Raw genomic sequence first — 27873 nt, 5'->3', positions numbered from 1 at the left:
AAAATGTTTTATTATATAGGGATATTTCATACAGCGACCTTATGATTTCAGTTGGTTAAAACAGATCTGCCAATTCTGTGAGTTTAATGAGTGCATTATGTAATTTGATCTTAATGATTTTAAAGTGGCTATTTTGAAAAATAGTAAGCATTATTTCCATGTACATGTTCAAAAACGTGCTTCTATAAATAATATTAGAAAAACTAAAACACTATATATCAAGAAACTAAATTAAATTAGGCTACATATCTAAACAAAATATTCAAAAGTGAAGAAACTCAAGTGACTAAGAATCGAAAGTGAAATATTTATCATACTTATACAATACAGAAATGCAAAACAAAATTATTCTGAGAATTTTTTCCTCCCTTTCAGAAATTTTAGTTTTATAACACATGAGTCAACTTATGTTTGCTGTGTTATGGAGAGAGGGGAACATTACTATTCTCCTGGTTGGAATGCAAACTTCTACAGCACCTTTGGAAATCAGTATGATGTTTCTTCAGGAATCCGGAAATGGATGCGCCTAAAGATATAACTCGAGGAAAATATATCCAAATTTTGATTCATCCTAGTATAGAGACCCTTGAATAATTAGAAATATTCAAGTTGTTCCTTTACAAATGAATGCATAAAGAAAATGTGGTTCTTTTACAGATTGAAAAAGGAAAGCATGTAATTTTCAGGACAATGAATGGATCTTGTGAAAGTCATCATAGATGAGATAATCCAGATCAAAAAAGAAAAATGGGAGACATTTTCACTTTAATCTGAATGTTAATTCTCCACACTATTTCGGTTTGATTAGTTTAGTGTAAATTCAAGGGATGCGGTCCAGACTGTCCTCACTTTGGGACGTACAAATGAACTTATGGATTGCAGAGGAACACTGTCAAGAACAGGAATGTCAAACGTGAAGAAAGAGGGAAGAGGATGACAATGGAGGGAATATAGAGATGTACAGTTAAGTTGGGAAACATTTGAGGCATGGAAAGGAATCCCAATGCAACAGAAATAAAAAATATTTTTTTGTAGTGGTAACTAAAGATTTATAGCTATAAGGACAGGAGATAAAACATTGATTGGGTGTATCTATGTGATTTTCAATAGTAAGAAACTCACGAAAATTATGGATTTCAACTCTCAACAAACCTATAGTACAGAAAATGAAATATATAGTCCTTAAGGAGACAGATGTGAATATCTCTGTTGTAAACATAAATGCGTTATATTATACACATTATATGTATAAAATAATATATTTATTTGTTTACATTTCAAATGTCATTTCCCAAACTGGTTTTTCTTTCTTAAATTCCCTAAGCTATTCTGATCATCATTTTTCTAATATGGTGCTCCCCACTTCGACTTTTGCCCTCTAACATCCCCCTTCTCTTTGATATGACATCTCCACAGGACCAATTGCTTCCCTTCCCAGATATGGCAGTTGAGGCAGTTGTCTTCCCCATATGCTCTGGTATCTATGTAGCAGAAGTCTTGGACTGGCCAAAGCATATACTAGAAGGTGGAAAATTTCCTGAACCTCTGAAGGGTAAGCTTAATTGATACTGTTGTTCTTCATATTGGGTTCCAAATCCCTCCAGATCCTTAAGTCATTCCCCTATCTCTTCCTTTGTGGCTGTCAGGTGCTGTCAAATGCTTAGGTGTTTCTGCATCTGTCACGGTCAGGTGATGGCAGAGCCCCACGGAGGACAGACGTATTAGGCTCTTATCTGCGAGCACATCTTGACCTCAGGAATAGTCTGAGGATTTGGAGTCTCTGGAGGAAATTGTTAGTCTGGTCGGGTGGTCTCTGGATTGCCTTTCCTTCAGTCTCTGCTCCATTTTTGTATTTACATTTTTTAGATTGGAGATTTATAGGTAAAAAAAAATGTGAGCTGTGTGGGCAGCACCACCCCTTCACTGGGGGGCATGTCTAGCTACAGGAGGAAGTCTCTAGTTGTTCTATCTATTTTCCTGCTCGGTATTTAAACTACCACCATCACAGTAAGTTTCTGGGATACACTTGCATCCCTGGCATCTGGGATTTTCCTGGGGATACCCAAGTTCACCACCCACCACTGACGCTTATTGTTATTTACTCCACGTTTCCTCTGAATTTCTCTCCTGTCTCTTTTAATTGGTGCAACTCCCACCACTTTATCCATCATTTTCCACATCTAGCTAGATTCTTCCACTCCACTGCATTCCATGATTATTTTGTTCTCCCTTCTAAGTGGGTTCCAAGTATCCGCCATTTGGCCTTCTCACATGTTACCCTTCATGTTATAAAAGATTTGTATAGTGGGTATTCTGTTAGCAGGGCTAACATCTACTAGTCACTAAGTCCATCCCATGTTATGTCCTTTTCGATTTCTGTTACTTCACTATTTTCATGTTCCATCATTTGTCTACAGAGTTCTTGGTGTCCTCATATTTAATACCTAAGTAATGTTCCATTGTTTACATATAGCAAACTTTCTGTATTTATTCCTGAGTGGAGATGAGGTATATCATGGTTCTTTCCAGCATTCGACTGTTATAAGTAAGACTGCTGTGAATATCTTCAACCACATGTCCACGTTATGTGTGGATCAAGTTTGAGTATATGTGTTGAAGTGAGTGGTAAAGCTGGGTTTTCAAGTAAAGCTATTTGCAATTTTCTCTGGACCTCCACACTGATGATATCCAAAGTGGCTATCAGCTACTAATCCCGCAAGCAGTGGAGGACTGTTCCACTTTCTCTACATCCTAGCCCACTCTGCTACTGCATTAGTTTTTTGTCTTAGCCAATCTGATTGTTTTAAGGAAGACTCTTATGTTCATTTTGATTTGCCTTTATGTGAACTAAGGATGTTAAACATTTCTCGATATGTTTTTCACCTATTGAGATACCTCAGTTGAGAATTCTTGGTTAGCTCTCTAATCCAGTTTAAAAGTTGGGTTCTTTGTTGTGTGGGAGTTTACCTTTCTGAGTTCTTATATTTTTAATTTTGGCACTCTCTCAAATGTAGGGTTCGTAAAACTCTTTTCCAAATGTGTAGGTTGTTGTTTTCCTATTGGTAGTGTACTTGGCTTTAAAGAAAGTTTTCAGAATGATGGGATTTTGTAAATTGACTGGTGATCTTAGAGCCTTTGGTGTACTGTTCTGAAAATTTTCTCCTGTGCATATGTGTTCTAGGCACTTTCTGACACTGCCCCTTCTATTGGCTTCTGCATATGTGATTGTGTGTGGATTTCCTTGATGTGATTTGACTTGAACTTTGAAGAAGGAGATAGAAATGTTCAATTGGCACACAGCTATATACAGAACAACAGTTAGGGTAACATCATATCTTAGAACGATTTGGTTTATGTATAACCTACTTAGTCATAAAGGAAATGCAAATCAAAACAACCCTGTGATTCTATCTCACATCAGTCAGAATGGCTAAGATCAAAGACTCAGGTGACAGCAGATGCTGGAAAGGATGTGGAGAAAGAGGAACACTCCTCCATTGTTGTTGGGATTGCAAATTGGTACAACCTCCCTGAAAATCAGACCTGAGTTTCCTCAAAAATTGGTCATTGCACTTGCTGAAGACCCAACTATACCTCCCCTGGGCATATACCCAAAAGATGCTCCAACATACAACAAAGACAAATGTTAAACTATGTTCATAGCAGCCTTATTCATAATATCCAGAAACTGGAATTAACCCAGATGTGCTACACGAGAAGAATGGATACAGAAAATGGCCTATATTTACACAATGGACTAGTATTCATTTATCAAAAATAATGAGTTCATGAAATTCATAGGCAAATGGATGCACCTAGAAAATATCATCCAGAGGGTGGTTACTCAATTACAGAAAAACAAAGTATGCACTCATTTTTAATTGGATATCAGTGCAAATGCTCAAGTTAACTATGATACAAGGCACAGACCACACAAAACTCAAGAAGGAGGACCAAAATCCTGATGATTCACTCCTTCCTTGAAAGAGTAAATAAAATATCCATAAGAGGGGTAGGGAGATATTGTTCTTTGGAGACTGAAGGAATGACCATTCAGAGTCTGCTGGACATGTGACACACACACACACACACACACACACACACACACACACACACACACACATATGCACCAAAACTATTTTGGATAAAATAAGGCTTTCAGAGTTTATCATTTGAAGGAGGTACACAATATTTACACAGGGAACTAGGAGAATTCAGCTGAAGGACTTTTTTGTTTTCTGGCTGTGCTGAGAGCTGAAAACCAGTTGGTAAGAGTGCCTACACACTTGAAGGCAGAGATAAGACTATCTTTTCTGCTCCAAGTTACCTGTTGTTTGGACTCAAGGACACAATGAGAAGATCGAGTGTTAGAATAAGAAGTATAAAAGAGAGTGAAGAATCCCAACTTATAGGGCCAGTATATATCTTCAAAAAAATTTGAAGAAATCTTCCCCAACCTAAAGACAGAGATGCCGAAAAACATGCCAGAAGCCAAAAGAGCTCTAAGTAGATCTTACCAGAAAAGAAATTCCTCACATCGCATGATAGTCAAAACACTAAATGCACAAAATAAAGAAAGAAGTTTAAAGGCAATAAGGGAAAAAGGTCAAGTAACATATAAAGTCAGACCTATGAGAATTACACAATATTTCTCACCAGATACTATGAAAGTCAGAAGATCCTGCAATGATATACTCTAGACCATAAAAGAACACAAAAGCCATTCCAGTCTACTATTGCCAGGAAAATTCTCAATTAACACATATGGAATAACGAAGATATTCCATGACAGAACGAAATTTATACAGTATCTTTCTACAAATCCAGCCCTACGAAAGATAATAGGTAGAAAACTCTAACACAAGGAGGGAGACTACACACTATAAAAAGCAACAAACTAATCTTGCTATGAAACCAAAAGAAAAGAGACACACAAACATGATTCTACCTCTAACAACAAAAATGACAGAAGCAACAATCACTATTCCTTAATATATTTTAACAACAGTGGAGTGAATTCCCCAATAGAAAGACATAGACTAAATGAATGGATACATAAAGAGTACCCAGCATTTTGTTGCATGTAAAAAACACAACTTAGAGACAAAGACAGACACTACCTGAGAGTATTAGGCTAGAAAACAAATTTTGAAGCAAATGGTCTGATAGACGGAAGCTGGATTTGCCATTCTACTATGGAATATAATCGATTATCAACCAAAAGTTTTCCAAACAGGTGAGGAAGGAAATTTCATATTTATCAAAAGATTATCACAGCAATAGGAACTCTCACTCCTAAATATTTTTGCTCCAAATACATGGGCAACTGCATTCCTAAAGGATACCTTACTAAAGCTCAAAGCACCCAATGTTCCTCACATAATAAGAGTGGGAGATTTCAACACCACGTTCTCTTCAATGGACAGATCATGGAAATAGAAATTAAACAAAGATCTAGACAAACTAACAGAAGTTGTGAACAAAATGGACATTACATATATTTATAGAATATTTCATCCTAAAATAAAATAATATGCCTTCTTCCCAGCATCTCATAGTATTTTTTCCAAAACTAATCATATAACAAGTCACAAAACAGGCCTCAACAGATCTAAGAAAACTGAAATATGTCCATTTATCCAATCAAACCGTGACAAACAAAGGCTGATCTTCAATATCCACAAAACATCAGCGAGCCCACACATACCTGTAAGTTGAACAGTGCTCCACTCAAAGATAACTTGTCAAGCAAGAAATAAAGAAAGATTAAAGACTTTTTAGAATTTAATAAAAGTGATGGCACCACATACATATGCTGTACTCAACAATAAAAGAACCTCTGGGAGAATCACCATTCCTTACCTCAAGCAGTATTACAGGGCAATAGTGATTAAAAAAAATCAATGACAAAAAAAAAGTTGTATTTGTACAGATCTAGGAATGTTGATAAGTGGAATAGAATTGAAGACCCCAAAACAAACACACACATCAATGGTCACTTGATATTTGACAAAGAGGCCAAAACCATCCAATGAAAAAAAAATTAGGATTTTCAACAAGTGGAGGGCAGCATGTAGAAGTATGCAAATCGATTCATTTTTATTGGTCTAATCAAACCTTAAGTCTGAGTGGATCAAAAACCTCTACATCAAACCCAATAAACTGAAACTATAAGTAGAGAAGAATCTTGATCACATGGGCACTGGGAAAAATTTCCTGAACTAAACACCACTGGTTTGTACTGTAAGATCAAGAATCAGAAATGAGACTTCGTAAAACTGCAAAGATTCTGTAAGTCAAAGGACACTGTTATTAGGAGAAAACAGCAAACAAATGATTGGGAAAAGATCTTTATCAATCCTACACCTGATACAGAGGTAATATCCAAAATATACAAATAACTCAAGAAGTTAGACACCAGAGAGCCAAATAATCCTATGAAAAATGGGGTGCAGAGCTAAACAGAGAATTCTCAACTAAGGAATAACAAATAGCTGAGAAGTGTGTCAAGAAATGTTCAACATCCTTAGTCATCAAGGAAATAAAAATAAAAATAGTCCCGAGGTTCCACCTCACGGCAGTCAGAATGGCTAAGTTCAAAAACTCAGGTGACAACAGATGTTGGTGAGGTTATGGAGAAAGAGGAACACTGCTCCATTATTGGAGGGATTGCAAACCTGTATGATAACTCTGGAAATCATTCTGAAGTTTCCTGAGAAAATTGGATAATGCCCTAACTGAGGACCCAGCTGTACCTGTACTCTGCATACACACAAAAGATGGTGCAACATACAACAAAGACACATGCTCCACTATGCTCACAGCATTATTATTTATAATAGCCAGGAACTGGAAAGAATCAAGATGCTCTTCAACTGATGAATGGATACATAAAATGTGATACATCTGTACAATGTTCTACTACTCCACATTAAAATCAATGAATTCATGAAACTCATAAGAAAATGGATTGACCTAGAAAGCGTCACCCTTAGTGAGGTAACCCAATCACAGAAAAGGACACATAGTATGCACTCTCTGATAAGTGCATTTTAGCCCAAAAGTTCGAATTCGGCAAGATATAATCCACAGACCACATGATGTTCAAGAAGAATGATCAAATTATGCAAGCTTCACTCCTTCTTAAACGGCGGAACAAAAAACATTCACGGGAGTTTATGTGGAGGCAAAGGTAGAAGTAGAGACTGAAGGAATTCATGCCCCACCTGTGGCTCATATACATATATACAGTCACCAAAAGTATATAAGATTATTGACGCTAAGAAGTGCATGCTGACTGGAACTGGATATAGATGTCCCTGAGAGACACAGCCAGAGCAGGTCAAATTCATAGTTGAATGCTAGCAGCAAAACATTAATCTGAAAATGGAACACCAGTTGCAGGAATTAGAGAAGCGGTTGAAAGACCTGAAGGGGCTTGCAACCTCATAGGACAACAATGCCCAACAACGAAAGGCCCCAGGGAGTAAAGCATCACCCAAAGTATATACATGGATTGACTCATGGCTGTAGATGTATATGTAGCACAAGATGTCCTTTTTGGGCAACAAGGGGAGGAAAAGCTCTTAATCCTTCCAAATGTGGACTCTTAATATAAGGAAGGTGAGAAAGATTAGACGGGTGGATGATGTGGATGGGAACACCATTATCGAAGAAGGAGTGAGAGCAGATAGATGATGTATGAACAGGAAACCAGGAAATGGTATATTTGAAACTTAAATTAAAAAATCATATAAATGAAAAGAGGATCCTCAGATTCCTTTGAATAGGTGGAGGAATATCTAATTTCCCTGTGTGCAGAAGAGGAATTTTTGCTGTCCCTCCAGGAAAAGGTGATAGATTTTTGATGTTTTAAAGTATAAGGGTGAAATAGGATATCCCCTGGACTTTATGGAATGTGCATAGCTTCTCTTCCTCTTATGTCTGGAGTACTATTGAGCAGAAGTTGAAGGTTGATTGATACCTTGGAAATTATAGAACATTCCAGCCACACACTACTTCAGCAACTCCAAACTGAAAATCACAGTAAAGAATACACACCTGAATATCCATGGTAGGCAGTCAACAGTCTTAGAAGTCTTGTACGAGGCTCTAATGCAGTAGTCTTAGGTTCAGTATCTTATTCAAATATATGTCCATCTACACATTCCTCTGCATGTGAAAGGACACCTCTGTGTAAGGGAACACAATGAAGACAGTAGTCTGATTTGTGCTTGCTTTTAGACTCTTGTTTGAGAACTCAGTCCAGATTTCTCTGAGATCTCTTCGTCAGAACAGTGTTTCTCAGGACAATAAACTTAGAAATTTTAGAGAGGAAATGGATTTGGCATATGGGGAATGTGTCGTAATTCCTTGGCCTTCTGGAGTCCTCTTAATTGTATAAGTCTAAATCTTACTCAGTAAGATGGTGGAGGTAGGGAACTTGCATAGAAGTAGGACTGTTGTGTCAGTCATCAAAAAGGTAATATACCAGACTTCATGGGAAAAAGTTGTTATTGCACCGTGGACATCATCGGGAATTCTGAGAAAATGTGCAAAGGAGATATTGTATACCGGTTTGTTAGAAGTTTAAAATCTCTGGCTACTTCTAAAATATAAGAAAAAACATTTTATTCTGGAGAAAATGTTAGTACCTCGTGGAGCAGAGGAAGATCCAGTATTGCTTGATCAGCTTACTATTCTTTTTCAGTATTTAGAATGTCCATATATTTTCATGCCATTTGAAAGTCCAGGTAGCAATTCTTCCATCAGTCCTATAGGTTGCATTTCATTCCAGCAGTTGTCTTTGGGCTTTGAAGACTTTTGTCAGACAAGAAAAGATCAACACCCCTTTCTTCCATGGAGGAATGTCTCAGAATACATGTAGCAGAAATAAGTTTGTATGTAATCCTAAAGAGTTGGGATATAGCAGGCTCACAAAATCAAGAGAAGAAGTGCTAATGATGGCCACAAGAGAGTGCAGGCATGAGTACGCCTTGGGCAAAAGAAGATATTTCAGGCCAATGTGGGCCTTTGGTGAAAGTGCTCTTGTCCACTATACAGAGAAAAAAGGTGAAATACTTGTGAGTAGATGTGGAGTGTTGATGCTCCCATAGGGAAAAGGAGAGACACTGAAGTTCTTCTATGAAACGGTGACATTACAGACCCCATGGACAGAAGATGTGAATTTGAGAACAACTGGAGCAAAAGGTATCATTCTGATGTCCCTCCTAGAGGAAGTTTTGAATGTGAGACACAATTAAGTGTTAATTTTGTGACATCTTTCATCAAAAGTAGCATGGTTCAGAATCATTCTTTGTCAAATAGGTTAGCTGCTGAGGACCTTTTTGAGTGGAAGTGGAGTTTGAGACCTGGGTGCCAGAGATGACTTCAGGAATTGTAAGTCTTATAAGACAGATATCGGACACTCTTATATACAGAATGTACATTTGATATATACTGGACATAAATCGATGATCTAAAGTAATGACGTTTAAGAGTAGAATATTAAAGAAACGTAGAATCTGCTTAAAGTGACAAACCTATTTAAGGATAATGGAGTGTTCAAGCCTACCTTGAGCAGGCAAGCTAGGGCTACTTCACATATCGTATCTTCAGTTACACCATGGGAGGCCTGTCAGGGATCCAAGCATTAGTATTATTCAGCAGTCATGATTTTCATTCTCTAAATCCTCTTGAAGCTAATCATCGACGATGGTTATAAGCATGAAGGATGGTATATAGGACAAATAATGAAAGTTTCACGATTTACTAACATAGATCATAATTAAGTGAAGTGCCTTTGGTCACATCTGTATTTTCTTAGTGGCCATAATTAGATGGACATGATCTAAAGCTCCCTATTAGAGGGTTACCTTTGATCTAAACATCCCTATTAGAAGGTTGAGTATGCTCTAAGGACTCTTTAATCTTGGTCCTCTTGGGCAAAAAAAAAAAAATTCTGAGATCTCAATAGTAAACTATAGTCATTCTTATAACTGATCTTAGACAGAAGGGGATGGTGTAAGGTATTATTTGTCAAAGAATAAAAACCTGAAGGCTACCAATCAAAGTGAAGTGCTGATTTCCCTTCATCTAAAGGGGATGGTTTTGAGATGGCTTGGAAATAGGTGCAGTTTGAGTAACCTGTGTTCATAACTGCAACTTATGGAGTCATCCTGAACTGCTTTGCTAAACAAGAAAGTGCCTGGCCATTTTTAACCAATTACCAAGATCCAGTCACCTAACTGTGAAGAAGGAAAAATTCTAGCTCACCTTTGGTGGTGGGAAAACATATGGTATTGCATAATTTTCTTCCAATTATTCTTTCCAGCTTCCATTAGTCAGCATGCTCTTCTATCAGGGTGATTGTCTGAACTGTGATGCTCCATTGATACACACACAAACACACACACACACAAACACACACACACACACACACACACATATGTGTGTGTGTGTGTGTATGTGTATCTGTACGTGTACGTGTACGTATATGTATATGTATATGTATATGTATATATAAGATTTATACATGTATATATATCATATATGTATGTATATATGATGTATATATGTATACCTATGATGTATATATATATAATGTATATATACATATATACATATATGTGATGTATATATGTATATATGATGTATATATTTATAAGTGTACATGTGTACACATCCATAAATGAGAGATGGAAAAATTGCATTTCTGACAACCTTCTGTAGTAAGGTTGCATATATTTTAATTTTAGCTATCTGTACTCTGCCCTCTGATCTACACCAAGAATCTTATGATGTCCCACTGGGAAATTGGAATTATGATTGCCTGGCAATCTTGGTCAAGTTTGGCAATTAAGAAAAATGAAGTTAAATCAGGTATAAGATGTCCTTGTAATTAAGTGATGCTCTTGGGGCATCCAGAGCTAGAGGCTACAACTGAAACTCCTCACAAATATAGATGGAATCAATGAGACTTGCCCATAGGAGCCAAACCTGAGATTTCTCTGTGAGCATCAATCCATACCAATACTCCCTTGGCCAGGAACTGGATGTCTATAGTTTTTGTGGATGAAGATCCCATTTTGTACTACATTGAACGGCATGTTATTGAATCTGATTCTGGCTTCTACAGAGGTATTCGATGAGACCATGGGGCCTCTTTCGTCAGAAGTGAAGTGAATTGAGCCCACTTTCAAATAATCAAAGTTTGGGGGTCTTTCCTTTATATGAGTACTTGAGAGGACATAAGGCAACCAGGGAATGTGTAGAGTAGGCTCAGTTGTAAGAGGGAGATCTGACATTCTGTTCAATGACTTAGGTAATTGATGGAAAAAGGAAGATCTTGACGCCTTTAAGAAAGAGAAAACTTTGAGATCTGATTGTGCAAAGGTATGTGTTAGAAAACCCTTGGAGTTGGGGTTGGTAGTATGAAACATCCTGTGAAACATGAATGTCATTATTACCTGATTTGGTAAAGGATTTTCCCCAACAATGCCGTTCAATTTCTATACTTCTTTAGTTGGTAGGAATTTTACATCTTGTATTTAATATGGGGAAGTGCAGGTAACATCCCAGGCCTTTTTTTAAACAGCCTGCATGACTGTCTCTGGATCTTTTGCTCATTCAGTTTGTCTTAATATGTCCATATATTGGCAGCAACAAAGGGTGCTCTTGATTTCTAGTGATTGGATTGATTCCATCAATCAATGATTCTATATATAAGAACTGGGACCTCAAACCCGAGTGGAAGAACATATTTCTCTATCCACCATGGTAAAAGGTAAAAGCCTTGAATTTCTATTATTTAGAGTATATCCATGTGAGGTAATTCAAATTCGTGAGGGACTGCTTTAGAATACAAGGTATGGCATACTATTTTTTGGAAAAGCATGTCTCATGTCACCTTGTGAATAAAGGAATGTGTGAATTTCCTTTGGTCAAAAGCAGTGTACTCCATCAAGAGGTGAGAAAGATCCAAGGCCACACTGATGGGGAAGGAGTCACATCATCATTCAGGGTGGTTCTCAGGGCCTCGTCAAAGAGGAATGAGTCTAGGACGTATATCAGAACAGTAGAGTTCTGAGAAGAGATTCACAGAATGGGAAGTTCTGAGAAGATCTTCAGCAAAAGTGAAGTCCTGAATGTATTGGTTCAGAATGTGGAGGTCCCTAGTCATATTTTGAAGAAAAGAAGTATCCACTTCACCCATGGTCAGCAGGGGAAGGTTATCGGCTACACTGGGTCTTGGAGAAATGTTCTGCCTCTATCTCAGTAACTTCTAAGTATGTTCTCTATATGTATACCCTATATATCTTTTAGTCCAGGCAATGGTCACAACAACAGTATAAGTGGTTCAGGAAGCGGTGATGTTTCTTCATGGATGTGTTCAGCTACACACATATGTGAATAAAATATAGGAATGGTGTATATTTTAATGACCTACTTTAAGGCACATAGTATAAGAGTCAATTTAGCTTTGTGTCTTCTGAACTAGGATTTAGAAGCAGAGAAATATAAGATACCATTGTTTGCATATGTGTTGTATGAATACCTTGAATAAAGAGGTTAGTTTTAAGCAAACTTTCTTAATAGCTGTGTTCTGTGGCATAGGACGAAGGGCAGCTCTAGTGATTCTTTAGTTCCACAGGTACTCCAAAATTCCCATAGTACACAGGGAGAAGGTCTGAGACAATTGATGTGCACTGGGAATAATTTTTAGAGCCCTTTCAATAGAATTTGATTTCCCAAGCCCCCATTTGCAGAAGCTGAGGGTCTAAAATCTACTGGGTGGATTGAAGTAGAAAATTGACCCACAATCCTACTGGAAAGACAGGGAATGTTAGATGATCATTCATGTAGGATGCGTGGTATAACACTCCCTTGGTCTGGCAGCTCTTTAAGGAGAAAACACAACACCACTTGATGGGAATAGGAATATAAAAGGGCCATGTAAGTCTTCAAGCAGGTTTTAAGCCTCTTTACCATAAAGGATCTAGGGCAATGCTGTACTTTCGCGAGTACTGACATGCTCTACAATATAAGAAGAAGGAGTAAGTTAACACTGGGTAAAGTGAACCCCATGTAAGAGAGGAAAACTCTAAAGCACTATTGAAAATGAAGAGAAATTTCTTCAGGCATAGTGTATATAGGTGCCATACACACTTCTGTCAACAGAAAAGGTCCCTGGTACCTTATACAGTGGATAAAGTTTCCAGCAGTAATCATAAGTTTCAAATTCTCATTCAGAGTTTTATATATTCATAATTTCTGTTAATGCAAGAGAAAAGACAGGAACATATTTCTTCTGCCAAAGGCTTTGGATAATTGTTTCTGGCTAGGTTAATCCTTCTGGTTCGTTCAGCTGTTAAGATCTAAGCAGAAATGTTGAAATTATTACATTTCTATTGATTTGCCTGATTGCAGTTTGCAAGGGTTATATACTCTGATTCCAAACTTCGACTCTGGGACTTCAAACCGGAGTAGAGTCGAGTCCCTGGATTATAGAAGGAGTCACTTTTGAAAATATGTCTGATCAGTTAGGTATACAACTACTTTGTTGGAAATTCAAGGGCCCAATATTCAGAGAGAACATTTTAGGAGGACTGGAAAGAGCGAAAAGGTCACAGAATCCTTCAGGCAAAGGTTTACCTTGGGTACTGGAAGAAGAGAGTCAAGTGCAACTGTTTTCACAGTCCAGAATAACCATGTGTCTGGGGACTATGAGGCGTGCTTGCCAGAAATTAGGGAATTTGCTCTTACATATTGGGTGGTAATCTCTGGATTTATCTTTTCCTCAAGCTGTTAAGCAGCAGGATAATCATCGACAACAAAGATGAAACTGCTCCATTTTATGTTACAAACCTTAAAGGCAGAACGTAGGTTAGGGCTCAGATTTGCACTGACATGTCTGAGGACATCATGTCCATGTGGTCTGCCATTCCTTCAAACATTTATGTATGCCTGGCCACCCAGGTCAGAAGGAAACATTAAGACCTCTTAGAAGAATAGAACTGAGATTCTCTGGATAGAGGTGGATTCTCGGAAGAAACCATTGTCAGGGGATATTAATTTAAAGTTTCCTTAAGAAAAAATAAACATCTGTATGAGAATTCATTTCATTTGCTTCTCTGTATGTTCTTTATCAGAAGAATTTGTATTAAGCCACGTTCAACTTTAAGGGTATGTCTAGATTTTCTTATTCAAAGAAAGTGGAATATATTCATCTTACTTTGAAGAATATGCTTGTCAGGGGCTCTTCATTGCATCCCAATTGAACCTCCAGTTTACCTTGAACTGACAGAGAAACCAGGGAAAAATTAGGAAACATATCTGTGGCACAGTCCATAATATCAAGAAATAGTGTGGGTTTCCTCACCCTAAATTAATATCTAAACTTCCTTTGGACAAACTAGAATGATATGAAGTAACCTTTCTTTCAGGGATAACATATGACACCTCCTTAATCAAAGAAAGAATAGATGAGTACCCCCGAGTAAAGAAGAGTTGCTGATGTCCCTGTGACAGGAAATTGTTTTGAGTATTCAAATTCCCCTAGTATTTGAGAAAAAATTAAATTGCTTACAATAGCTCAAGAGGTCCTACATTGCTTCATCTTCTAATGGTACTTCACAGTCTAGCATATACACATCTTTAGCTGAATCTGCAAGAAACTGAATATAGATTCCATGATTCAAGAAAAGTTGGGGGTGTCCTAAGCCTGATTGCCTCCTAAAAACTATATTCAACCAAAAAGAAATGAGCACCAGACTGATGACTTCACAACATACCATGTGACCTTACACAAGGAAGTAGCATGAGATTCCAGGATTTGCTCCCTCCTTTTGGATTTCAGTGAACCTTCAACAGAGGGATCAATGCTCCATGGTCTGAGGTAAAATATTCCATGGGCCCCAAGCAAAAGGGATGGTTCTGAGAGACCATTTGGTCAAATGAGTAACTCTAAGGCCTAGTCATCCTGAGCAGAAAAAAAATACCAATGTTTTTGAAAGGAGAAAGGTCTTAAACCAGTTTGAAAGTAAGGGACTATTCCTGATTACCTTCTATAGAAGACTATGGTCCCAGCAATCCAGGACTCCATATTTTCAGAGAACTCAAGAAAATTCTTATCTCCAAGGCCTCCACTACAGACTTGACAGCAATCTGAGATTTATTCTGAAATCTTGTGTCAAAGTCACTGGATCTAAACCCTATTTAAACTTACTATAAGCCGCACAGGTATGGGTGTGAGGGATATTGGCCTTTCTGGTGAGAATCTGAGATAAGTGGCCTTGGATCCAGGCTGGAATTTTTATTCATTGGCCAAGGGACCTCAATCCATTGTTCTTGGAGATTTTTTGGTGGTCAGAGTTGTATTGGCTATGCAATAAGGTTTGAGGAACAAGTTCCGGTCAGCCACAAACAAAGTGAGAATCTTCTATGGATTCTTGTTCACAAGGATTCAGTTTCAGGTACACTACAGCAGAGGCTGACTGTTTGAGACACTCCTCAGTCAAAAGGTCAATTCTAGATCTTGGTCCATCAGATGGCCATGTCTCTGACCCCTCCATTGCAGACAGAGGAAGAATAAAGTGTTTTTATTCCAGGGCAGTTGACTTCTAGTGTTTGTCGTTTTATAGGTATTTGAGTCCTTTGATGTTTAATGATATTGGACAAATGATTTTTTTTGTCTATTATTTTTCTTGTTAAATGTCGAATTATTTTTCTGTGGCTACCTATTTTATCTCTTTTTTGTGTTTTTTAAAAGTAGATTGTGTTCTTTCTTTTTCTGGGTGTAGTTTCCTGCCTTTTACTGGAATTTTCCATCTATCATCTTTTGTAGGACTGGATTTGTGGAAAGATATTGTGTAAATTTGCTCATGACATGGCGTATCTTGGAATCTCAATCTATGGTAGTTGAGAGGTTTTACAGTAGCCTGGGCTGACATTTTTTTTCATTTAGGATCTGTGTGATATATGCCCAGGATTGCTAGCTTTTTTTAAGAAGTGTGGAATACTGATTGGTCTCCCTTTTTATGTTACTCGACCTTTTTCCCTTACTGCGTTTAATATTTTTTCTTTGTTTTGTGCACTTTATATTTTAACTATTATGTGATGGAAGAAATTTCTTTTCTGCTCCAATTTTTTTGGAATTCTTTTTGCTTTTTGTACGTGCAAGGTTGTCTCTTTCTTTAGGTTAGGGAAGATTTCTAGTATAATTTTGTAGAAGATATTTACTGACCCTTCAAAGTGGGAGTTTCATTCTCTTGTATACCTATTATCCTTAGGTTTTATCTTCTCATTTTGTCTATGATTTCCTGGATGTTTTGGGTTAGGAGTTTTTTGTTTTGTATTTTTGGACAATTGTGTAACTGTTTTCTATGGTATCTTCTGCCCCTGAGATTCTTTTCTATATTTTATATTCTGTTGGTTGATGCTTGCGTTTATGACTCCTAATATCTTTCCCAGGTTTTCTATATTCAGAGTGTTCATCTTTGTGTGGTTTGCTGTTGTTGTTGTTGTTGTTGTTGTTGTTGTTTTCTGTTTCCATTTATACTTCCTGATGGATTGTTCAATTCCTCCAGCAGCTTGGTTATGTTGTAATGTAATTCGTTAAGGGATTTTTGGGTTTCCTCTATGAGGTCTTCTATCTCTTTACATCTGTTGTCTTGTATTTCTTTGATGGAGTTATTTATGTCCTTCTTAAAATCCTTTAACCTCATCATGTTCAGTGATTTGAACTACAAACTTTTCTATCTCTTTTCTGGTGTGTCAGGGGTATACTGGGCTAGCTTTGGTGGGAGAACTGGTTTCTGATGATGTCTAGTAACATCAGTTTATGTTCCTTAGGGAATTATACTTGCCCCTCACCATCTGGAGTTAGCTGGTTTTGCTGTCTCTGAAAGTGGCTTGAATTCTCTCTTAGCCTGTGTTTCAACAGTAATGGGACCGTTGTTCTCTCTTGAATTATCTTGTGTGCCAAGAACTGTGGATAAATTTCAGCAATATGGAATAGATAGAAACAAAAGTATGCTGTAACAGACTGCACCTCTTTTCATGGGTTCTGAGCACTCCAGGAAGTTACCTCTGAGAAGAAAAAGTCTTTCCTGTGTTCTTGAGTGTGTCAGCACTCCTGGAAGTCCATCTATTTCCTCATTGGATCTGAGGACAGAGAGCTGAGGTACAGGTTCAGCTCTGGGAACACAGCTCTGGGTCCTCTTGGTTTTTAAACTTTCACTGGAACAGCTCACAAAAGAAATTTGACTCCCTGATAAGTAAGTGCCTAGGAATCATCATCTCTCTGTCTCTTCAGAGATGGGACCACAAACATATGGCAGCTGGCATTTTCACATGGATGCTGTGAATTAAACTTAGGAATCCCATTCTTTCATGTCAAATATATTCCCAGCTGAGATAATTGTTCAGTGAACAAAGTATTGTTTTGAATATGACAGAGACTATCTGTGACAAATTAAAATGTTTAGGCAATGTGAACTAGGTCATTGAATTGAAGAACTCACATAATTACTACATGATGGTCTAAACAATGCACGGGATGCATATTCATTAAAATGAAGAATAGTATAAAGTTTATTTATGCAACTTACTGAATCATGTAATAAATAATAAGTCTCCACTAATGTACCATGTCCATAATAGTGTATAGATTAGGAATGAATAGAAAGTATTATGAACTTTCTTTTATAAAGATTGCATTATAGTACAAGAAAAAAGAAAAAAATGAATGCATAAATCAGTGTGTTGGAGTTGATAGTATGCAAGTAGTTGAAGAATCTATTTTAGAAATAAGGTCATGGAGATTGTCATGAGGAAGTGACATTTAAGTTAAATTAGATGAAAAATAATTGATCTATATTTTGGGCAAAATTACAGTAAATATAAGGATGATAAGAAGACAAAGACCTTGACATATCCAAAAAAGTAAATATGAGAGTAGTTTGTATTGATTAAGAGATCGAAGAACGGTCCAAATAAAGCTGAATCTCAGGCAATGTCTCATATGGGAATATAGAAACAATGTTAGACATATAATTTTTATTTACTGAAAATGTCTTAGAAATCATTGAATAGTTTTAAATAAGATTGTTTAACTCACAATGTATATAGTAAGGGACTCTGGTTACTTATGAATTATGATATGATACAGAGAATGATTTTAAGGATGTTTTTGAAGTCTATCTGGAAGTAGTGTCAATGATAATGAAAAAGAGTCATATCAGAGAGCTATGATGGAAATTGTTGTGTTTGGTAGTAGAATGAGGGTGGGTTGAGTAGGAAGAAAAGAAACCCAATGACTTTTTTTTGAGAAAATGAAAAGATGTTGGTGTTATTTACTCTGATGTGGAATGTTTCATGATAAGTGGATTCAGGAGAATTATAAAGGAATTTATTTTAGACCCTTGAAGATGCTTGAAAGAACCTCTAACTCACTAGACATTCCTACTTACTGTTCATGGTTTGTTGATTTAAACCTTTACTCAGACCATTATTAGCTGTTATATAAAAAAAAAACTTACATTACTATCTGTATTTTTTCAAGGTGTATCTGGGAGTACTTATTTAATTAAGAGCAAACCTATGATTATACTACATGCTTATTTAGTATATACAGACAAATTATTTGCCCATTTATTTACTACAAACATTTTGTATTGCAATTAGAATTTAATCCAAGTTTATTGGTGCTGACACACTGTTTGATTAGAATATAATAGCTCATGAATGTGAATTTCACAGAAAGAAATCATTTGCTCAGATTTTGTAAACTTACAAACCCTAGAAGAGTAAAAACATGTAATAAATTCTATCTCTTCTACTTTTAATCTTTAGTATTTTAGTGTGTTATGATATACATGCAAAAATTCCTAACCCAGATGACTTTAACTATAATATCCAGTACTATTAAACATATCAATAGTATTTTGAATATGAATAATCTATGCTTCTAGAAAATTTTCATCAAAGGAGCAAGAAATTCTTCATAACTTCAACACAACATGGCCTTTTGGGAACAGAATAAAACACAAATAAGGAAAGGCGGAAAATGATTGACACATGCACTGTTCTTGGTTTGAAATTTAACAATCATGCTAGTTATAGGATACAGCTTTGAAATTCGAGTCAATGAGAGGATGAAAAATACTGAGGAAGAGTAGGTAAATTGAATTCTTGCTACATGAACAAAACACTGGATCTGAAGGTAAGGTACATTTTATATAATGACCCTCGTCTTCTGACACTATTTATTCAATGCTTTGGTATTTGTTCGTATATTATGTACCAAAAACATATCAATGATTCTGGTTATTCTTAATTAATGAACATGCATTTCAGCTGATTTAATATTCCACATTATCTTAATATTCTTCTGTATTTTTCAGTATGAAAATATAGAGAATTATTTTGATTAGAGTAAAATTTTATTTTTTCTTATCATATGAGAGAAGAAATTATTAATCAAGAATGGATATTTGATATTTTCTAAAAGATGTTAATAGAGGTTGAAACTGTATATATAAGATCAACCATTTATACCTTTTCCAAATGAAACTCATTGAAATGTCAGTACACATGTAGTACATAATGGAATGATACATATGAATAAAAACATCCCCTATGCATCCAGAATCATCTATTATCCCCATGATGAAAGCCAATATTAGGAAGAGAAGATGGTACAGCCACTTTGCAGGAAAATCAGCTTCATTCAAAATGAAGATTGAGCTGGGAAGTGATTTGACTAAGTGTAGTTAAGAATAATGTAAATGCCCAAAAATTGCAATCTCACTAAGTGGTATGTCCTCGTTGCAGGAGGTATGTTGTTAGGGTTAGGCTTTGAGGTTTCAAAAGACGTAAGCTATTTCAATCTAGTTTTCTCCACCTTCTGCTTATGGTCTGAGATGTAATCTTTCAGCAACCTCTGCCTGTTTATCTTTACTCTGATATCATCCATCACTGACTCTGATATTCTGGATTATAAGCCCAAATAAAGTATTTCTTTTTTAAAGGAAAGAATAATATAAATGAGTTTAATGTTATGAGAAGCAGACCTTGTTTACCTGATATGGTTGCCTTTTCCTTTCTTAGCTTGGGCCATCAAACTTCTGCTATGTTGAATGAGAAATCTCCATATTCTCTACTCTCACATATTGCAGTTTGTCACTTGTCCCTCAGGACCCCCTTATACCTGGGGCTGTATTTTTGTTCTTGGAAGTTAGAAAGTTTGGACTTCCTGACTTTGGAGGCAGGGTTAAAAGTAAATGGGAAGTGAGTGATATACATACCACAACTCTTCTATTTTAGTATGTAAATGGGGGTTATTAGAGGATGGGATTACTGAGGTGAGCATAAAGGAAATGTGCTGCTTTATTTGAAATGTTTTCTTACCTCATTCTGTGCCCTTGTAAAGGACCAGTTTTATCTCTCAGGCCTGGCCATGTTCCTGTCACTCCTCACCTGCCTATCTCTTGCAGCTCTTAATTCTAGTTCCTACTTCTCACTCTAGGTTTCATCTTGACCAGATTTAGTTCATTTTTAAGTGCTCCTGCTCTGAAACGTACACAAGTTCTTTTTCTTTTGTTTTATTTTCAAACTTTCAATGTTTATATTCGTTTTTGTTTTACCACTTTTATGGAAGCCTTAGAGGAGAATCATTCATGGATGTCTCTTTTGATTGGAATGAGAAAATAATGAAAAAAAATCTTTTTTTTTAAATTACAGGACATTTTCATGTCTAAGTTTTTCTCTTACATACACCTGTCATGCTAGTTTATCTCCCTGTTTTGTCCTTATTCCTTTCCTCCCCTTGCTACTTGGATACTGCCTCTTAGGACTTACTACAGAACCATAAATGATGGCATACACAAGGGAGGTGTTGATTCTTCATCACTTTTCTAACTTTTTTTCTCCCTTCTCTCTTGAGCTGTTTGAATAAATTTGGATCTCTGTACTCAATAGTATATTGCTATAGTGCTTGGGCCATGAAAATATCTGTTATTGTTGCCTTGTCATAGTTTTACAGCTCAGGGTTGGCCTAGTTACACTTTGGAATCTTAGTCCAAGAAGTTTGAGGACTTTAATAAAAACTTGTCAGGAGCTAAAAATATTTTAAATGATTTCTTAATACATGACGCCTAGAAAACCCTTTCATAAATCATGGATAAAGCAATCTGAGATTCTTGTTTCTGTAAAGTACTTAAAAATATGAAAGGGAGAAAGGCCATGGCTTGCTCACTCTTGTCATTAGATAGGGCGCTCAGATATGAGTTTTCCTGCGATTTCCGGTTAGAACATAAAGATGTCTTTGGTAGTTTGCATTACCAGATTGCTTATATTAATTCCCCCTTTTGCTATTGTTTTGGTTTTCTGTCTTCATTGTTTCCAATAGGACCGTAGCTCCCCACTCTGTGTAGATAAAAGGTGGGTCCAGTACAGCTGTTATTGTTCTGGCACACAAACTACTTTTTGGGAACAAATGTTCACCATTGTATAGTTGACAGTGGTTTGAAATTCTTTCCTTGTCCTCAGTTTCTTGTAACAACATATTCTTTACATCTTCTTTAATTAATTGTATTGACCTCCCTGTAATCGTATTATGTATCTGTGTGTATAGAAGAAAGATTTTCTTTAAATATTCTGTGGTTTGTGGGTTTATTCTTCCATAAAGTATTTCCCGACAGCACATGACCTCAGGCCATTACTAGGAATTACTGTATGCAGGGAACATTGGTGGAGTATAGTGTTAAATTAATCACTGTCCTTTGTTTCAGAGATTTTTATTTTTTAATAAGTAACCAATACTATACAAATAGCTAACTAACTCTTGTGTTCCTCTTCCTGTATGGCTGCTGGTGTAAATAAAATGCATTTTTTTCATTGATAAACAATAATAAAATCTCATACTTAAAGACAGAAAATATTCACAAAGGAAATCCATTTAAAATGGAGATAAAATATAAACAAAATGAGATCAAAAGACCCATTCAGAAACATGATATTAAAAATGTCATTGTCCAGTTACAAATTTTTAAGATGAGATAATAATAATATATACTTAAGAAAAGATGAAAACCATTAAATGCACAGTGTGCCCAAAATGTTCACTCAAAATATAGTATATACCAAAGAATGGAATGGAGCTCTCATTCTTGCTACTATAGAGGCAAAATGGAAGAATTACTATTAGGCTAAACCCAACCTAGATTTCATAGTGCCAAACTATCAAGAAAGCTAGTGTTTCAAAAATACCACATTAAGCAAATATCGATAATAAAAACAAATATAAAAATAAGAAAGTATTGAAGACCAGCACTAGTCCATGATAATCTGATAGGGTGCATGGAATTATTTCAATATTCTGGTATCTATATGGACCTGTTTAGTGACAGAGTATATGGTAAGTTTGGAGAAGTTACTTTTAGGTGCAAAGAAAAAAGCTATATTCTCTAGTTTTAGGATGAAATGTTATTTAAATATCTGCTAAATCCATTTGGATGATTATTTCTGTTATCTTTAATGTATCAGTTTAGTTTCAGTTGCCACAAACGGTCAATTGATGAACTTGGGTATTGAAATCTCCCACTATTATCGTGTTGGCGCCAATATATTCTTTGAGGCTTAGTGATTTTCTTTTGGTGAATTTGGTGCCCTAGCATTTGAAACATAGTTGTTCATAATTGATAGTTCATCTTAGTATTATTTTTTCTTTGACAATTATTTTGTCCTTCCTTATCATTTTTGATATCTTTGGTTGAAAGTCAATTTTATTCAATGTAAGAAAGGCTATTTCCGTTTTATTTCTTGGGACCATTTTCTTGGAATTTCTCTCCAGCCTTTTACCTTGAGATAGTGACTGTCTATATAATTAAGGTATATTTCCTGTATGCAGCAAAATGTTTGGTCCACTTTATTTATTCAATCCCTTAGTTTATATATTCTTATTGGAGAACTAAGTCCATTGATGATAAGAGATATTAAATAAAATTTATTGTTCTTTCCTGTTATTTTTATTGTTAGAAATGGAATTACTTTTGTGTGGCTATCATCTTTTGGGTTTGTTGAAAGATTAATTCCCAAATTTTTCCTAGGGTGTAGTTCCTTTCTTGTGTTGGAAGTGTCCATCTACTATCCCATGTAGGGCTAGATTTGTTGAAAGATGTTTTGTAAATTTGGCTTTGTCATGGAGTATCTTGGTTTCTGCATTCATGGTAATTGAAAATTTTACCAGATATCCAAGCCTGGAGATCCAGAAATAAATGCAAACACCTACGGTCACTTTACCTTTGACAAATGTTCTAAAACCATTTAATGGAAAAAAGACAGATTTTTCAAAAATGGTGATGGTTCAACGTGAGGTCAGCATATAGAAAAATCAATTATTTAAAAAAACTCACAGGGTGGGGGAACAAATGATCACTTTGTTAGATGGTGACAAAAATGAAAACAATCAATACCTCTTCATGGTAAAAGATTTGGTACATATTATAAATTCAAGGTCCATACATAAACTTAGTAAAAACAATATTACAAAAAGAGTACCCAACATCAACATAAATGGAGAGAACCTTGAAGCAATTCAACAAATATCTGGGAATAGAAAAGGTTGCCCAATCTCCACTTACTTCTTTAATATAGCACTAGAAATCTTATTCACAGAAATTAGACAACCAAAGGAGATCAAAGGGAATTCAAGAAGTCAAAATATCATGATTTGTATATGATATGATAGTATATTTTAGTGACCCCAAAAATTCAACCAGAGAACTCCTTCAGCCAATAAACAACTTCTGTAAAATGGCTGGATATAAAATTAACTCAAACAAATCATTACGCTTCCTCTACTTCAAGGATAAACAGGTTGAGAAGAAATTAGGGATATGACAATTTTCACATTAGTCACAAATAATAAAAAATACCTCAGTGTGACTCTAACCAAGCAAGTAAAAGGTCTTTATGACAAGAACTTCAACTCTGTGAAGAAAAAAAAATGAAGAAAATCTCAGATGGAAAGATTTTCCATGCTTATGGATTGGTAGAGTTAATATTGCAAAAATGGCAAACTTGGCAAAAGCAATCAACATATTCAAGGCAATCGCTATCACAATTCCAACTCACTGCTTCATAGAGTTAGAAAGAGCAATTTGAAAATTCATTTGAAATAACAAAAACCCCATGACAGAGAAAACTCTCCTCAACAAGAATAGAACTTCTTTACTTTTTCCTTTTTTTCTGCTTGTAAAGTTTATTCACCACAAGGGCACCCCTAAAGGAAGAAGCAGGAGCTGATATCTGATCTGTGTTCTTCTTGAAAGCCTTGCATCATAACACAGCATAAGGTTAGCAAAAGGATGGGAAGGTTTGCTTTTCATTTGTGGAACATTCTGTACATGTAATACAATGTGCTCTGATCAAGTGCACCCACAATCCCTCCTGCTCCTCCTAGACCTGCCCCCATCTCATCTCCCTTCCAAATTTCTGTAGTCTTTCGCTTAATTTTTTTGCATATTTCTAACACTGGATCCTTTCATTTCTTTTTTTTTAATTAACTTGAGGATTTCTTATTTACATTTTGAGTATTATTCCCTTTCCCGGTTTCCAGGCCAACATACCCCAACCCCTCCACCTCCCCTTCTTTATGGGTATTCCCCTCCCCATCCTCCCCCCATTGCCGCCCTCCCCCCAACAATCATGTTCACTAGGGGTTCAGTCTTAGCAGGACCAAAGACTTCCCCTTACATGAGTGATCTTACTAGCATGTTCAATGCTACTATGAGGTCAGAGTTCAGGGTCAGTCCATGCATAGTCTTTAGGTACTGGGTTAGTCACTTGAAGCTCTGGTTGCTTGATATTGTTGTTCATATGGGGTCTAGAGCCCCTGCAACTTCTTCCAGTTATTTCTCTGATTCCTTCAACGGGTTTCCTGTTCTCAGTTCAGTGCTTTGCTGCTGGCGTTTGCCTCAGTATTTGCCATATTCTGGCTGTGTCTCTCAGCAGATATCTACAACTGACTCCTCTCTGCCTGATCTTCTTTGCTTCATCCATCTTGTCTAATTGGGTGGCTGTATATGTATGGGACACACGTAGGGTAGGCTCTGAATGGATGTTCCTTCAGTCTCTGTTTTAATCTTAGCCTTTCTATTCCGTGCCAAGGGTATTCTTATTCCCCTTTTAAAGAAGGAGTGAAGCATTCACATTTTGATCATCCATCTTGAATTTCATGTGTTCTAGGCATTTAGGGTAATTCAAGCATTTGGGTTAATAGCAACATATTAATGAGTGCATACCATATGTGTTTTTCTGGGATTGGGTTACATCACTCAGGTTGATATTTTCCAGTTCCATCAATTTGCCTATGAATTTCATAAAGGCATTGTTTTTGATAGCTGAGTAACATTCCAAAGTGTAGATGTACCACATTTTATGTATCCATTCCTATGTTGAAGGGCATCTGGGTTTTTTCCAGCTTCTGGCTATTATAATTAAGGCTGCTATAAACATAGTGGAGCACGTGTCTTTTTTATATGCTGGGGCATCTTTTGGGTATATGCCCAAGAGAGGTATAGCTGGATCCTCAGGCAGTTCAATGTCCAATTTTCTGAGGAACCTCCAAACTGATTTCGAGAATGGTTGTACATTCCCACCAACAATGGAGGTGTGATCCACTTTCTCCACATCCTTGCCAGCATTTGCTGTCACCTGAGTTTTTGGTCTTAGCCATTCTCACTGGTGTGAAGTGAAATCTCAGGGTTGTTTTGATTGGCATTTCCCTTATGACTAAAGATGTTGAACATTTCTTTAGGTGTTTCTTAGTCATTTGGCATTCCTCAGCTGTGAATTCTTTGTTTAGCTCTGAACCTCACTTTTAATAGGGTTATTTGTCTCCCTGCGGTCTAACTTCTTGAGTTTTTAGTACATTTTGGATATAAGGCCTCTATCTGTTGCATGATTGGTAAAGATCTTTTCCTTCTTTGGGAATCACTATCCCTTACCTCAAACTGTATAACAGAAAAATAATGATAAAAATTTAATGGTTATGGTACAGAGACAGATACCCACATCAATGGAATAGAATTGAAGACCCAGAAATGAAGGCACATCCCAGGCACTTGATATTTGACAAAGGAGCCAAAACCATCCAATGGAATAAACATAGCATTTTCAACAAATAATGCTGGTTTGACTGGAAATTAGCATGCAGAAGAAGGGAAATCAATCAATTCTTATCACCGCATACAAAGCTCAAGTCAAAGTGGATCAAGGGTCTCCACATAAAATCATATAACCTAACACTAATAGAAGAAAAAATGTGAAAGAATCTTGGACACTTGGGCACTGGGGAAATTTCCTGAATATAAAACCAATGGCTTATGCTCTAAGATCAAGATTTGACAAATGGAACTTCATAAAATTGTAAAGCTTTTGTAAGGAAAAAGGCACTGTCATTAGGAAAAAGGAGCAACCAATCGATTAAGAAAAGATCTTTACCAATCCTACATATGATAGAGGGCTAAATTCAATCTAAACAAAAACTCAAGGAATTATGTTACAGGGAATCAAATAGTCCTATCAAAATGGTGTTTAGAGCTAAACAATGAATTCTTAACTAAGGTACTAAGGTATATCAACATCCTTTCCCATCGGGTAAATGTAAACAAAAAAAAAAAAAAAAAAAAAAAAAAAAAAAAAAAAAACCTGAGGTTCCACAGCACACCAATCAGAATGGCTAAGATAAAAACAAATTCAGATGACAAATGATAATTAAAAGGAGGTAGAGAAAGAGGAACACTCCTCCAATGTTGGTGGGATTACAAGCTGGTATAACCACTCTGGAAATCAGTCTGGAATTTTCTAACACATTTGGTAATACATGAGGATCCTGCAATACCACTTCTTGGTTATTTACCCAAAAGATGCTCCAACATGTAACAAGGACACATGATGCTATATGTGGATAGCAACAATATATATATATATATATATATATGTATGTATGTATGTATGTATATAATTATATGTGCATACATACATATATATTGTATTATAAACACACACACACACACACACACAAACATATTCATAAGAAAGAATCCACAGGTCATATGAAGCCCAAGCATAAAGAAGACCAAAATGTGGATGCTACATTGTTTCTAAGAAAAAGGAACTAAATATTCATGGGAGGAAATACAATGATAAAGAGTCAAGCAGGGACTGAAGAAGGGTTAACCAGAGACTGCCCCACGTGGGGATCCATCCACTATGCCGCCACCCAATCCAGACTTTATTGCTGATGCCAACAAATCCTTGCTGATAGAAATCAGATATGGATGTCTCATGAGAGGCTCTGACAGATCCCTACTGATATAAATGAGGATGGTTGCAGCTAACCATTGGATTAAACAAGGGGATTTCAATGGAAGTTTTAGAGAAAATACTTAATGATCTGAAGTGATTTTGCAAAACCCCAGGAAAAACAACACCACCAACGAACAAGATCCCACTATATATTCGGGGGATTAAACAACCCACTAGTGAGTACAGATTGAGGAACCCACGATACCAGCCACATGTGTGGCAGAGAAATGCACTGTTGAGCATGATTGGAAGGAAAAGCCTTTAATACTGTGAAGACTTATATCCCCAGTGTAGGGTAATGCCAGAGGATTGAGGTTGAGGTGGGTGGGTGGGAATGGGAACATCCTCAAAAGAAGCTGAAGTGGGGGTTTATGGGAAAGGTAGGAAAGGATATACCATTTGAACTGAAAATACATAAAATATTCAGGAAAAATTATTAAATAAAAATGACACTATGTCTCATTAAATTAATAGTAAAATATCATTTCCCATTTCTGATAT

General features: G+C 36.3%; 2 long non-coding RNA genes across 7 annotated transcripts in view; one reads left to right on the top strand and one right to left on the bottom strand.

The window, feature by feature from the left end:
• The window catches only part of LOC134484719 (uncharacterized), a 30612-nt gene extending 19245 nt beyond the window's left edge, over positions 1-11367 (top strand). The window contains exons 4-5 of one of the 2 annotated variants that reach the window (XR_010062417.1): positions 9328-9399; positions 11324-11367. This is a non-coding gene — a long non-coding RNA (uncharacterized LOC134484719). Of the gene's footprint in view, positions 1-1416; positions 1856-9327; positions 9400-11323 lie in introns of those variants that run through there. The other variant, XR_010062418.1, reaches the window with a different exon arrangement.
• Positions 1-27873, bottom strand: part of LOC134484718 (uncharacterized) — a 57867-nt gene that overhangs the window by 19354 nt on the left and 10640 nt on the right. Inside the window, exons 1-4 of one of the 5 annotated variants that reach the window (XR_010062412.1) lie at positions 14588-14678; positions 14234-14298; positions 9575-9634; positions 8062-9055 (exon numbers count right to left, since the gene is read on the bottom strand). This is a non-coding gene — a long non-coding RNA (uncharacterized LOC134484718). Of the gene's footprint in view, positions 1-8061; positions 9231-9574; positions 9635-14233; positions 14299-14587; positions 14679-27873 lie in introns of those variants that run through there. The other 4 variants (XR_010062413.1, XR_010062415.1, XR_010062416.1 and 1 more) reach the window with 4 other exon arrangements.

This window comes from Rattus norvegicus (assembly GCF_036323735.1).
Source record: "Rattus norvegicus strain BN/NHsdMcwi chromosome Y unlocalized genomic scaffold, GRCr8 chrY_unlocalized_36, whole genome shotgun sequence".
NCBI lineage: Eukaryota > Metazoa > Chordata > Mammalia > Rodentia > Muridae > Rattus > Rattus norvegicus.
This window is presented reverse-complemented; position numbering and strand designations above follow the sequence as displayed.